This window comes from Sminthopsis crassicaudata, chromosome 6, assembly GCF_048593235.1.
Source record: "Sminthopsis crassicaudata isolate SCR6 chromosome 6, ASM4859323v1, whole genome shotgun sequence".
In the NCBI taxonomy this organism is placed as follows: domain Eukaryota; kingdom Metazoa; phylum Chordata; class Mammalia; order Dasyuromorphia; family Dasyuridae; genus Sminthopsis; species Sminthopsis crassicaudata.
The window spans coordinates 203,925,203-203,938,863 of record NC_133622.1 but is presented as its reverse complement, the minus strand read 5'-3'; the positions used below and the strand labels follow the sequence as shown (position 1 = coordinate 203,938,863).

General features: G+C 42.1%; 1 protein-coding gene across 1 annotated transcript in view; it reads left to right on the top strand.

Moving 5' to 3' along the window:
- DENND2B (DENN domain containing 2B) overlaps nt 1-13,661 on the top strand; it is a 136,857-nt gene that overhangs the window by 1,105 nt on the left and 122,091 nt on the right.

Below are 13,661 nucleotides of genomic sequence, written 5' to 3'. Positions count from 1 at the left end.
TCTGTGTTCCCATCCCAGAAGAAAGCGGCCGGTCAGACATGCTTTAGGATGTTGCTCGGCGCTCAGGCTGGTGCAGACGTCCCAAGGTACGGGGACATCCGAGACTGTTAGGGGTAGAAGGCGGCCTCCAGTCCCCGACACCCACTACCTGGGTGACTCATCGGCCACCTCCGCCGCTGCCCTTGAAATGACTTAAACTTTCTCCCAGCTTGTCGGGCCATCGCTTTCTTCCGAGGGCTCCGCAGAAGCCCCCCAGCTTTTTTTTTTTCCCTTCCCTTCTTGAACTTTCTGAACAGAATGTCTTTTGTACTCTGGCAAACAATGCGAGAGTCCTGATTGGCTCGGAGGAGGCCTGCCAGTGTAAGCCAGTGACCATGCTGTGGATTGCTGTTCATTCCTCTGTAATTCCTGAGTCTGTGTTTATGTGGGCATTCGTGTTTGTGAGTCGGGATCCACGGAGGGGCTCCTGGAGCCTGGGTCCCAGAGCAGAAGGTCACTTCCACCCTTGCTCCTTCATGGAAGGCATTCTCAGGGACCCGGCCTCTCCTTAAGCGTCATTCCTGCTTTCTGCAGGAGTGAGTGTGGAGTATGTACTGGTCAAGAAGAGACGTGGTAGAGGGAAGGACTATGGCATGGGGAAGAAGCCTCTGCATTTAAGGAGGAACTAATTTTTGCCTCCTTTTTTAGAGAAATGGGGACTGAGTATCTCTCATCCCTTTTAATCACGTACTTGATTCTGTCAGCTCTATGTTTGTCCAAAAAAAAAAAAAAAAAAAAAAAAAGCTACAGAAGGAGTCATTGTATGGTTAATGCTGACTGATTTAACCTCTCCATGCCAGTTTCCCCATCTTTCAGAGTGCTGTCATAGACTTCTGCCTTCCCCCTTTTCCTTCTTGTGAACATGTCATTGGGTTTGTAATCTGACGGCAGGACTGATCCCTTCATTGGTACAAATTACAGCCTCTCCAAGCTTTCTCATTCCCCTTGGCCACATTCTACTAGAGGTTTTCCACTTAACTTCTAATACTGAAGGCCTCCTTCTGTGTCTTTTAACTAACAGGTATCAGTGCCAGTCTTAGGAAAGCCTTCTCTTAAAAAGATAAATATACTGAGATGTATGGAGAGCTGATATGTTGTTTCTCTTCCCTGGCTCAGTGTAGTCATAGACACGAAATGGAATAAATGTGTAAATATTTTTTAAAAGAATTGCACATGTTTAACTTATATTGGATTATTTGTTATCTAGGGGAGAGGGGGATAAGGGGAAGGAAGGAAGAAAAATTTGGAACACAAGGTTTTGCAAGGGAGTTTTTTCACAAAATTTTGTTGAAAACTATCTTTGCATGTATTTTGAAAATAAAAAGCTATTATTAAGAAGAAATAAAAAAGAAATGAAATCGTAGTATCACAGAATTTCCTTTGGAAAGGCCCTTCGATGGTTTCAAATCCAACCCTTAACCAAAACATGAGCCGTTTTAACACCATCCCCAAGTGGTCTTTGAACCTGCACTTACACACATCCAGCTATGGGGGGCTCATTACCCCTGGAGGTTCCCCTTTTAATTTTGAGTAGGAAGTTTGTGATATGGAACAGAGGATCTCAGAGAGAGCGTGTGACTTCTCCAAAGGGACATAGGATCAGCCGGCAAGCCAGACTGTGCTAGTGAGAAGGCTAGCAGGGAGAAAAGTCCCTGGTTTCCTATGTTGGCTCCCTGAGATATAGTTATGATGGTTTAGCTGGCTGAGTGTTGCTGAAAGGCCTGCTCGTGGAGGGACAGCCTGAAGAATGAAGCGGGGTTGAGGTTCTGCTTCAGTGATTGTTCCCCTTTTAGGGAAAGAGTTCTGTGGGAGTTAAATAGGAAAAAGAGAGAGAGAGAGAGAGAAAATGAATCAATGAAGTGGAACATGTTAAAGTGAGACCACGGGGCCGTAGGACTTCCCTGCCAGAGAGAGGAATTACTGATGTTGAGGGAGATCAGGCTGGGTGGGTGGAACAGTAAAAGGGATTATGAGTTTTTCTTCCACCCTGCTAGCCCTTTTTTATTTTGTGGACCAGGAGAACAACCAGTCAACTTTCCTGGCGGTGGTGTCTGGGAAGCTCAGTCCCCAAGCTGTGGGTTCTTGGTGCTGTGCCAGTCCCTCCTTCCATGAATCAGGCTGTTTACTCCCAGCTGGGTTTGGGGTTACAGCTATTCCCCTCTGGGCTGGCAGCTTCAGAAGTAGGGTATAGTAAAAAATATATACATGTATACTCTTAGAAGCCTTGGATTCAAATGCTGCCTCTGCTTCTTACTCCCTTTGTCCCCAAGCAAATGATCTAATCTCTCTGGATAGGGTTAGTTATCTTTATCTGCAAGAAAAGGGACTAGAAGGCCCCTTCCAGCACAGATTTATGATCCAGTGACCATCTCTGCTCCCCCGGAGGTGAGTCACACTTTGGATCCCTCTGAGTTCCTTGGTAGACTAATAAAGTAACATCCCTGTTTCTTCTTTGTAACTTTTAAAGACAGTCCTTCCCAAAATGTGGCTCTCCAGAGAGGGGCCCCCAACACCCTTTCGGAGGGGGGGCTTTAGGGTCAAAATTATTTTCATAATAATACCAACGTGGTAAATATTGCCAGTTATAACCCATGTATGTAATCACAAGTGCTTTGGGGGAAGTCTTCAAAAATGTTTAAGACCGTAAAGGGGTCTGGAGACTAAAACATTTTGAGAAAAGCTGCCCTAAGGATAAGTGGCCAAGAAGGCTCTGACCTGCATTGGTCAGGCTACTCTGTGCAGCCAGTATGAGACCTGGTGATTGGCTACCGGATGATAATTGGGTTCTTTGAGTTCAGGGACCATGGGAAGAAGTGGGGAGGGATTGAGAAATGCATTGAGGTGGGGGGTAGCGGGAACTGAAGAGAAAAATGACCATCTGGCAAAATTTGAAAGAATTGTTGTTGACTTTTTTTTTTTTTTTTTTTTTAGCCTGTGGGCAAGTTTGCATTATTGTGTGTGCTTTGTGGTATGGCGCTGGGGAGCGTTTCATGGATTTGTTTCAAGATGGCATGCTCTGAAAGTCACTGATGCTGGGAAGCTGGAGGGCCAGCACTTACCTTAAATTTTACTTCTCATGTGTATTATGTGTTTGGGGAAAAGAGAAGGGGGTTAAGAGAATGTTTTTCTCTTTCTCCTCCCTCCATCTCCCCCCTCCCAGCCTTCCACTGCTTTCCTTGATTCTGCTAGACTGTATCTTTTTCTTTGTTTTTCTTTTATTAAAGCTTTTTGTTTTTTTTTTATTTTTCAACATTGACCCTTATAAAACCTTGTAAGGATTTGTATTTCAAATTCCATTCCCCTTCCTCCCACCCCCTACCCTAGATGGCAAGTAATGCAACATGTTAAATGTGTTAAAATATATATATTACATTGTGTCTCTTGAAAATACATTACAAAGCATTTTTTTCAGATCATGATGCAATAAAAGGCCAAAATAGACCCCAATGAATTGGAAACTGAATAATCTAATCCTAGAGAAAATACATGACACAAGTAGAAGTGGATCGGACATCTCTCGGTAGCGCTCTTGCTAACCAGGGTAGATTTCTCCCCGAGGTCTGCCCTACAAGTGCCTCAGGTCCTTGAATCCAAGGCACTGGACGAGAATCGGCAGGATGCATGTTTTTTCTCCACTTCTCAGCCCTTTGTTTCTCCCACTCCACCACGATGACAGGGCCAGCCCCCACTCTGTGTATACATACTTTGTGCCCACACAGACGGGAAAGAGATTGACAGAAAGCAAAACAAAAGGAGAAAGTTAAAAGGTGAACTTGGTGCTTGGTCCGGCCAACAACCAGGAAAGTAAGAATTAAGTTAGTCATGATCAGCAGAAGGAAGATGGTTTTTGTTTTTGTTTTTTGCCTTTCTCATCTCCAGCGGATTGTTCCTCCCTCACTGCTTTAATCCTCTTTCTTTATCTACTGACTTCTTCCCCGCTGCCTACAAACAGCCCAGATCTCCTCCGAAAACCCAACCACCATGGCCACTAATTATCATCTCCCTTCTTTTCTCAGCCAAAGTCATTGCCCCCACTTCCTCTGCTCACTCCTAACCCTCTGCCATCTGCCTTCTGACCTCATGGCTCTCTTCAAGGTTTCCCGTGGGTTCTCTTCTCCTCAAAGTGTTCTTTTGGATGAATAACTTAACATCCCAAATAGGCCCAAGGCATAAAGAGCAGTAAAGAGGGTTGTATATAAAATTAAGAACTTTTAGTTAGCCATAGTTTTTTTATTCCCCCCCAAGGTGCGTATTAAATATAGCACAATAATAATCAAATGGCCTTGTTTATGTGTTCCTTTTCTCAACTTCTTTCTGCTCTTTTCTGCGTGTTTTTGTAATGTTGAATTGACTCTTTGTTTCTTTCTTTTCTTTCCTTACCTATCTGTACCCAGCAGCCCTTCCTCTGAAGAACTAATAAGTATCATCGGACCAAACCCATCAATGTATTGCCTGTGTTTGAAAGTGCCATTTCTCTGCCTTTAGTCTGATCAAGTCTTGATCAGATTTTCTTTTCTTGGGTCAAACATGTAAATTGTTCCTCTGGTTCTCCTTAAACTTGACTCGGAATCTCATAGTTTTCCCGGGTTTATTGGAAAGCATTGTACTTATTATTTGTAAAGGCACAGGGGTATTCCATTATCTTCATGTGCTGTGATTCATTCAGCTGATCTGCAGCCGACTGGCACTTTGTCTCCGGTTCTTTGTGACGACAAAAAAAGTGCTTCCATAAATATTTCTGTACAATACAGGCCCCCTCTCTTTGAACCTTTCTTCCTTTAAGACATAGCTCAGGCAGCAGGAAGTCAGTCTTTCCTGCGCCTCCCCCAACTGATAGCTCCTCTCCTCAAGGACTGGTTACTTAACTCCCTTGAATGTATTCTCTTTAAATTTATTTTATATAGAATTCTCCTACATCTATATTTAGATATATATGAGTTATGTGTGTTTTTATACATACACACATGTATGTATATACATAGACATGTACACATATATTCACTCATTTCTTGTAGTTGCATTAGAACATAAATTCCCTGAGATTAGCGATCATTCCCATTTGTTGCATGTGTATTTTCAGCCTTTAGCACACTTCCTGGCACATAGTAGACCCTTAATAAAAATGCTGTTGGTAACAAATACTTGATTGAGTGATAGTAGGTGTTTAATACATGTTTGTTGCATGACCAATTGAGAGAGAAGATAGCTATTCAGATGGGCCTGGAATTTCCTGAAATTAATTTTTTTTAATTGGGTGTAGGTAGGGCTTCTGAAGCTTTTTCTACTTGCAGTCCATTTTTTGCCTAAGAATTTTTACTCAACCCCCGGGTATATAGGTATATAAAATAAATGTACAAATTAAACCTTTGCCAATAATAATTCATAATTTCACCATCTTCACAGTCAGTTATGAGGTCCCATATGTGGTCACAACCCACAATTTAGGAAACTTTGGAATAGAGGACCATCCAGAAAGGACAGGATCATACAGTAGGAGAGAGGTTAGATTTGAAGCAGTGGGTTTGGGTTCAAATCCCAGAAGTCCTAATTCGTACTTGGATAAGGTCAAGAAAGTCCCTTCAGCTTTTTGGGGGGTTTCCGTTTCCCCATGTGTGAGATGAAAGGTGTAGAAGGCTCTGAGGTCCCTCCAAATTCTTTATTCTATATTCTATATTTTTATGACCTTTCTTTGCCATTGTCCAAGGGAAGTTGGACATTCTCAAAGGGCTGGAGGTTAAAAGCTGACACCAGGGAGGAAAACCAGACTTATTGGGTGGCCTTGTAAGACAGAGACATGGGCTGGGAGCAGGACTGGATTCCAACTGTTTCATCTGGAATTTGCTCAGCTAGTATTGGGCTCAGAGTCAGGAAAACCTGAATTCATCTCTGACCTCAGATATTTATCCCTGGGCAAGTCTCTTAACCCTGTTTCCCTCAGTTTCCTCATCTGTAAAATGAGCTGGAGAAGGAAATGGCAAACCTCTACAGCATCTTTGCCAAGAAAACCCCAGATGCGGTCACAGAGAGTTGGAAGTGACTGAACAGCAGCAGAGTGGGCTATACCAGGAGCTTTCCGACACTGGTTACTCTCCATGTCACATCTATCTGTTTTCAGATTTTGTCACTTCCTTCTTTATGACATCTCAGTCCCTTGTCCCCACCCTTGTGCATAGCCCCCCGGTTCAGGCTGTCTACACTTCTTGGGCTCATGGAGCTGTGTCCTCCTAATGATCTCTCTGTCTCATATTTCTCCCCAATCTATGGGCATTCCTCTGCTCTGCTGCCAAAGTGAATTTCTAAGCTGTACCTTCCCTTCCTTTTAATTGTGATATTCAGTATTCTGTACAACCTGGTCTCATCCTATTTTTCCAGACTTCTTACACTCCTTACGCTTGGCTCCCTAGCACACTGGGGAATGGAAAATTTCCTGGGAAATATTGATAGGTAATATTTATAGAGTGCTTACTATGTGCCAAGGATTTTGCTAAGTACTTCACAATATCTCATTTGATCCTCACAGAGCTTGGTGCTACTTTTTTATCCCCATTTTTACAGATGAGGAAACTGAGGTAAACAGAATTTAAGTCCAGGATTTTCTTGTCCAGTATTACCCAGACAATATGTATCTGAGGCTGCCTTTGAATCAGGTCTTGTCTCCCTGCTAAGCCACTTCCATGTAATCTCTTTAAAGCCTAGAAACTCTCATCACTTCTCTCCCCAAAATGTTTCTCATAAAGCCTCCAAAGGGCAGGTACTTATTATTTATTAAATGATTGAATAGTGCACAGTAGAACCTGAGTTCAAATCCAGCCTCAGATACTTCACTAGCCCTCACTCCACAAGCCACTTAACCCCAATTACCTCCCCAAAACCAAAACAAATAAACGAATGAGCAAAGTCTTTGGGGGCTTGGGCTGTTTTCTTCCCATCTAAAATAGGATTCTTGATGAATCCTCCAGGTGTAAGACCAGAGACACTAATTTCTCTCTTGAATGCTCCCGGTACTGTTAGGATCCAGATGGACTGTTAATTGCTGGACTGACCCTCCACCAAATCGCCCATCTTTTCTTCTTCCTGCTGGTATTCTTGCTATATCTACCTTACCCCTTGGTCCTCTGCACTTCTGTTCTGTTTTGATTTTCCTTCTAATTTTGATTTACCCTTCTAATGTTAATCTGCAGTAAGGTGTTGAGCTTAGTTATTAATGGCTTTGGGGAGATGTAACATTTTAATAGGGGACTCCTAGAAGGCACAAACTTCCAAGTCTCAAAGAGAATCATTGAGGATAGAACTTCAGCCATTGTGATCCACAGCAATTGGGACGCTTTTTTGGGGTCGTATCAATATGGATGGCCCCTGCTCTGTAACTCACAAAGCTGGCTTCAGTTCAGACTTCCTCCTCAACAAAAATCCCTTTCACTTGGGTAGAAAGGAGGGCTGATTCTGCCTCCTGGAGCAGGAGCTCCTCAGCCTGGGGGTTCCAGGTTGACACCTTGAGGATAGGTTGTATCTGAGTGTGGGTGCCCTTAGTCAACCAGCCAAGTAATCAAGTATTTATTTAGCACCCCCTCCGTGCCAGGAACTGGTAAATATTGGGGATCATGGAAAGGCAGAAAACAATCCCTGCTTTTTAAAAGGTTAAGTCAGGGCTGGGAACCTTTTTTCTGCCAAGGGCCATTGGGATATTGATGCATCATTCAGGATCCATACAGAATGATCAACTTCTAGAACTCAAGCAGTAGGAAGTTGTTGTATCTAGCTTTCAGCTCATCGTCGCCTGTGGTTGGATTAGCAAATGATTTCTTGGGCCCTAAACTAAAATTTAAGGGCTAAATGGCATCTGACTTTTTGTATTATTGGTTATGATTTGGGGTCATAGATCTCATGTGATCTAAACTCCTCATTTTAGAGATGCTTGGACCTGCCAAAGTTAAGTGTCTTCTCTGAGGTGTCACAGACAGTTGGTAAGTTGGATTGGGATTCAGATTCAGGTCTTACAAAGCAAATGACCAGCTGGAAAAGGTTTGAAGTTGGGAGGTAGAGGAGAACGCAGATGTGCTAGTACTTGAATAAAAGGAAATGGGGAGGCAGGGATTCCCCTTGCCACACCTGATAAGTCAGCTCAACTATTCTGGGAAATGTTTCCAAAGAATTCACATTCATAGTGACAAGTGAGAGCTTTCTCTTCAAGGATAAATATTCCTTTGTTGTTGTTCAGTCATATACGAGTCTTCTTTTATCCCATTGGGGATTTTCTTGGCAAAGACGCTAGAGTTGGTTTGCCATTTCCTTCTCATTTTACGATGAGGAAACTGAGGCAAACTTCGGGGTTAAGGGGCTTGCCCAGAATCACACAGCTAGTGGGAATCCTCCTGACTCCAGGCCCAGCACTGTTAGGCTCTTACTCATTAGCACTTAGTAAGAACCTAACACAGCACTACGGAGCTTCTCGATAAAAACTCCTACCCATGTTTAACTCAGTTTCATCCATCTCTCTCTTCCTGTGTTCTCTGTTGACCAAAACCCATCATGGTATCTCAGGGTTTATTGTATACAGGCCCTAAGTTGATAAATTTAAAGCTAAATGGGACCTTAGAGGCCCATCAGAGAAAACTGAGTCATTGAGAAATCAAATGACTTGTTCAGTCATGCAGGTAGCCAGAAGTGATGTTAGGATTTGAACTAGGGTTGAGCCGAGGTTGCCCATCCAAATCCAGATCTTTCCCATTTTTTAATTGCTTTAAAGTGAGAAGAGGTTTCTTTGGATCCTTAAAGATCACTGACTGTGTTTATAGCTCCAGAATTTAGCCTGGGCCATGCTCTTAGTCTTTGGTAAAGGACTAAATCAAAACAAATAAGATAAGAGGGATAAAGCACTTTGGAAACCTCATATAAATGTTAGCTGTAGTTAGCAAGGGCAGCTGGGTGGTGCAGTGGGTAGAGCTCTGGGTCTGGAGTCAGGAAAACCTGAGTTCAAATATTACCTGTGGGACCTTGGGTAAGTCACTTAATCCTGTCTGCCTCAGTTTTCTCATCTGCAAAATGGTCTGGAGAAGGAAATGGCCAACCTTTGCAGTATCTCTGCCAAGAAAACCCCAGAAGGGGTCAATGAAGAGTCATATTAGATGAATTGTGTTGCCTTTGAAAGGAGTTTGCATTCATGGTCCTCAGGGGAGGGAGGAGGCTTAGGATGACCCTGCCTAGCACAATGTGCTAACCAAAGACCCTGCAGGCATTTTGGGTTTCTTTTGATAATTCATAGATATAAAGAGACTAAAAGAGCATTTGCATAAAGGGAAGAGGAAGAGAAAGCTCAAAACCCATTTGTGGTCTCCTCTGGAACTTGCAGTTTTCACCTTGAACCCATTATATTGGGGAATAAAAGAGCCGGTACTTCCAGACCAGCCGGAAGCCAGACTTTGCCTGTTGGTTCATGTTGGGAATGGCCTTGGTGAAAGTCCATGATTCTGAAATTCTACATTCTGACAAGTTGGCCTGAGGCTTTTTTTTTAAATTAAATTAAAAATTTTTTATTATAACTTTTTATTTACAAGACATATGCATGGGTAATTTTTCAACATTGACCCTTGCAATCACTTCTGTTCCAACTTTTCCCCTCCTTCCCCCACCCCCTCCCCAGATGGCAGGTCGACCAATACATGTTAAACATATGTTAAAGTATATCTTAAACACTATATGTGTACATATTTATACAGTTCACAAAAACTGTATAAATTTACAAGAATTTGTGCACAAGAAAAATCGGATTCAGAAGGTAAAAATAACCTGAGAAGAAAAACAAAAATGCAAACAGTTTATACTCATTTCCCAGTGTTCCTTTTCTGGGTGTAGCTGAATCTGTCCATCATTGATCAATTGGAATTGGATTAGCTCTTCTCTATATTGAAGATATCCACTTCCATCAGCATACATCCTCGTACAGTATCATTGTTGAAGTGTATAATGATCTCCTGGTTCTACTCATTTCACTCAGCATCAGTTGATGTAAGTCTCTCCAAGTCTCTCTGTTTTCCTCCTGTTGGTCATTTCTTACAGAACAATAATATTCCATAACATTCATATACCATAATTTACCCAACCATTCTCCAATTGATGGGCATCCGTTCATTTTCCAGTTTCTGGCCACTACAAAGAGGGCTGCCACAAACATTCTTGCACATATATGTCTCTTTCCGCTCTTTAGTATTTCTTTGGGATATAAGCCCAGTAGTAACACTGCTGGGTCAAAGGGTATGCATGACTTTTTGGGCATAGTTCCAGATTGCTCTCCAGAATGGCTGGATTCTTTCACAACTCCACCAGCAATGTATTAGTGTCCCAGTTTTCCCACATCCCCTCCAACATTCATCATTATTTGTTCCTGTCATCTTAGCCAATCTGACAGGTGTGTAGCGGTATCTCAGAGTTGTCTTAATTTGCATTTCTCTGATCAGTAGTGATTTGGAACACTTTCATATGAGTGGAAATAGTTTCAATTTCATCATCTGAAAATTGTTCATATTTAAGGCTTTTGTTTAACAAAAGATTTGAGCTGTACAGAGATCCATTCCTTGGAAATATCATTTTCCAACCACTTTGATAGGGGTAATCTTTTCCATCATGGGAAGACAGTAAAAAAAAGCAAGCAAGCTGGGTTTGGAGTCAGGAAGTTTGGGTTTAAATTCTGCCTCTGATGGTCAATCCACAAACATTAAGCACCTACCATATGGCAAGCAAAGAAAAGCAAAAAGTAAAGAAACAATCTCTACTCCCTAGGGGAGATGGGGAAGAGAACAATCAAACACCTACAGGAATTTACAATGTTTGACCAAAGGCCAGTCACTTAAACAGTACTCTCATCTTAAAAATGGGAGGAGGACTTGGGAGGGATTCAACTGGCTAACCTCTCAAATTAAAGAGAGTTCAGACCATCCTTCTTGCATACAAACGGTTTGCATTTTCCTGTTTATTTATTCCTGGCCAATAACAGGCCAGCTTCTCTGGAGTAACCATCATCACCATCACCTTCTCACTTCCTTCTCAATGATCTTTAAAGGAGAAAGGAATCCTAAAGCCCAGTTTTCTGAAACTGTGACTCCATATGGGATCTTGTAAATGAATGTAGGGATTGCTAAGTTGTGATTTATTATCAGTAAATGTTTGATTTATATACCTACTTTATATACTTGGATTCTTCTAAAATTTTCTCAAATAAAAAGGATGGAAACTGTTTAAGAAGCCCGGTTCTAGACTGCCAAGTGGTGTAGGGATATCAGTCCTCTCCTTCAGGTTTCCTAGGATTTTCTGCTGTGATTCTCCTTGTCCTCAAAGCTTTTAGCAATCTGGTGCTATCTGCCATATCTCCCAATATTCCTCTCTTTAGCACTTACCTCCCTCTCCTTTCTTTGAGGGTATTAGCTGGATGATCTCTCTCCTTGCATCTGCAACATTTACTGCAGTACTTGGCACCCAGTATTTGATTAATAAATATTTGGTGAATTTTGTTGACTTAAATTTCTCCCCTGCACAAACCGATCATTCTTGTCACTCTTCTTATTCACCTTCAAATAGGCATTTTGTATTCTTGCCACTCCCTTCCTTTTTGTACCACCTTTCTTTCTAGAATGTCCAACCTTCACTTTGTCTTGATCTTGTACACCCTTCAAACTCCAGCTAAAAATCATCTCATCAGGGCAGTTAGATGGCACAGTGGATAGAGCACTGGCCCTGAAGTCATGAGAACTTGAGTTCAAATCCCACTTCAGACACTTAATACTTCCTAGATGTGAGACCCTGGGGAAGTCACTTAACCCCAATTACCTCAGTCAAAAAAACAAGAAAACAACCCCCCCAAAAAATCATTTCATCTCTGAAGATTCCCTTTCTTAAGTCCCAGGCTTTCTTCTGTTCCTCAATTTCTAAAGTACTTATCTGCTCACCTCATTTAATAATAATAATAACTAGAATATATCTGATAGGTTATGGGGGAACTCCCCCCAAAACTCTCACCATACGACTCACCAAATGTTGATATCTGGGGGGGTTGAATTACAAAAATGTGGATGTTGCAAGATGTCTTAAAAGAATCAGACCATCTCCAAATCAAGAGACAAAGATTTGCTAAGTTCCCTATCAGAATTCACAATTAACCAGGGCAAAGATGCTGTAACAAGACAATCCGAATTCCTAAAGAAATGATTCTGTGATTGCCTGGTGGGGTAACCCTAGAAGGAGTTAGTTATAACAAGGAGAAAGATGCCATAAAGTGAGCAAAGTTCCTAGAGAACTTGCTGCCATAAGGCGGGCAGTTCCTAGTGAACCTGCAAAGAAGTGGGGTACCAGTAGGTTCTTTTAGAGGAGAAAAATAACCATCATAACTTTATTTTTGGTGGGGTTATGATAATTTTGTCGAGGAAGGGAATTCCACAAGGAATCACAAAATCTTCCTGGCAGTGTTCTCCCTGCTTGCTTCAGAGAATAGCTGTGGGGATTCAGCTAGGTAGGGTCACTGCTACGAAGGCCCACTTAAATTCCACTTAAATTCAACGAAAGCCTTACTCCGTCACTTGTCTCTCCCTGTTGGTCTTTTTGCTGGGGTCTTATTCACCTCATTGTATCGGCTGATAATTCTTTTTAAGTTTTCTTATATGTCTTATTTTCCTAACAAAATTATGAGGTCCCGAGGGCAGAGACTGTGTTATGTCGTAGATCTGCTATAGTGCCTGGCATGGTGTTTTGCATGTTGTAGTCACTCAAATATTTGTTAATGGTCTGATCTTATTTTGGCTTTGGCAAACATCTGGATTTATTTCTCATAGCCACAGGGCCTGTTGGCTTGCTTATAGAAGTCTTGCAAAAGATCTCTGGCCAACTGAGAGAAAGCTATGTTGGTCAGAAAGTCTCCTCAATCAGAGAGTTTTCTGTAGAGATTTATAATGCCTTTCTGATTAACCATCATCCTGTTTCTTCATACTCAAGAAAGTTTGAGCACTTTACGTGTGAGGTTCTGTGCTGAGGAAGGGCTATTCAGTAATTCCTCCAGTTCCTCTACAGCTAGTCATCTCAGAGGCCCACTGCAGATCTACCCATTGTTGGGACACAGGGAGGCTTTCCCCACATCTGGTTCTTGGGGAGAAGTACCTCTTGTGTCAGCAGAGCAGGGAGACCAATTTTCCAGCCAGTTAACGGGCCCTAACTACTTTGTTAAAGAAATAAATAAATAAACAAGATGGGGAGTCAGGCCCAGGACAAAGTGTGCAACAATTGCTTCCATCTGGACAATTAGAACCCTGATATGTAGCATCTAGTCAGTGATACTTTGGGCAGTGGATGGAAGTTTCAGGGTTGAGGATGGAAGAGACAGATGAATGGAGGGGTAGAGATGAGAGGGTGGAGGAGGAAGGAAAATGAAAATTGCAAGGAAGGAAGAATCAGATTGGGAAGAGTGATGGCTGTTTTGAGAGAATTGATTGGGCCCCTGTGAGCAAAGTTTCTAAAGGGTGCTGAATCTAATGATCCTTGAGTAAATCCTTCAGGGGACATTGCTACTTATAGAAAAGAAGGGGATATAGAGATGGAGGAGAGGGGAGTGTCCTTTGGGAGTTTTCTCTTTAGGATGAAAA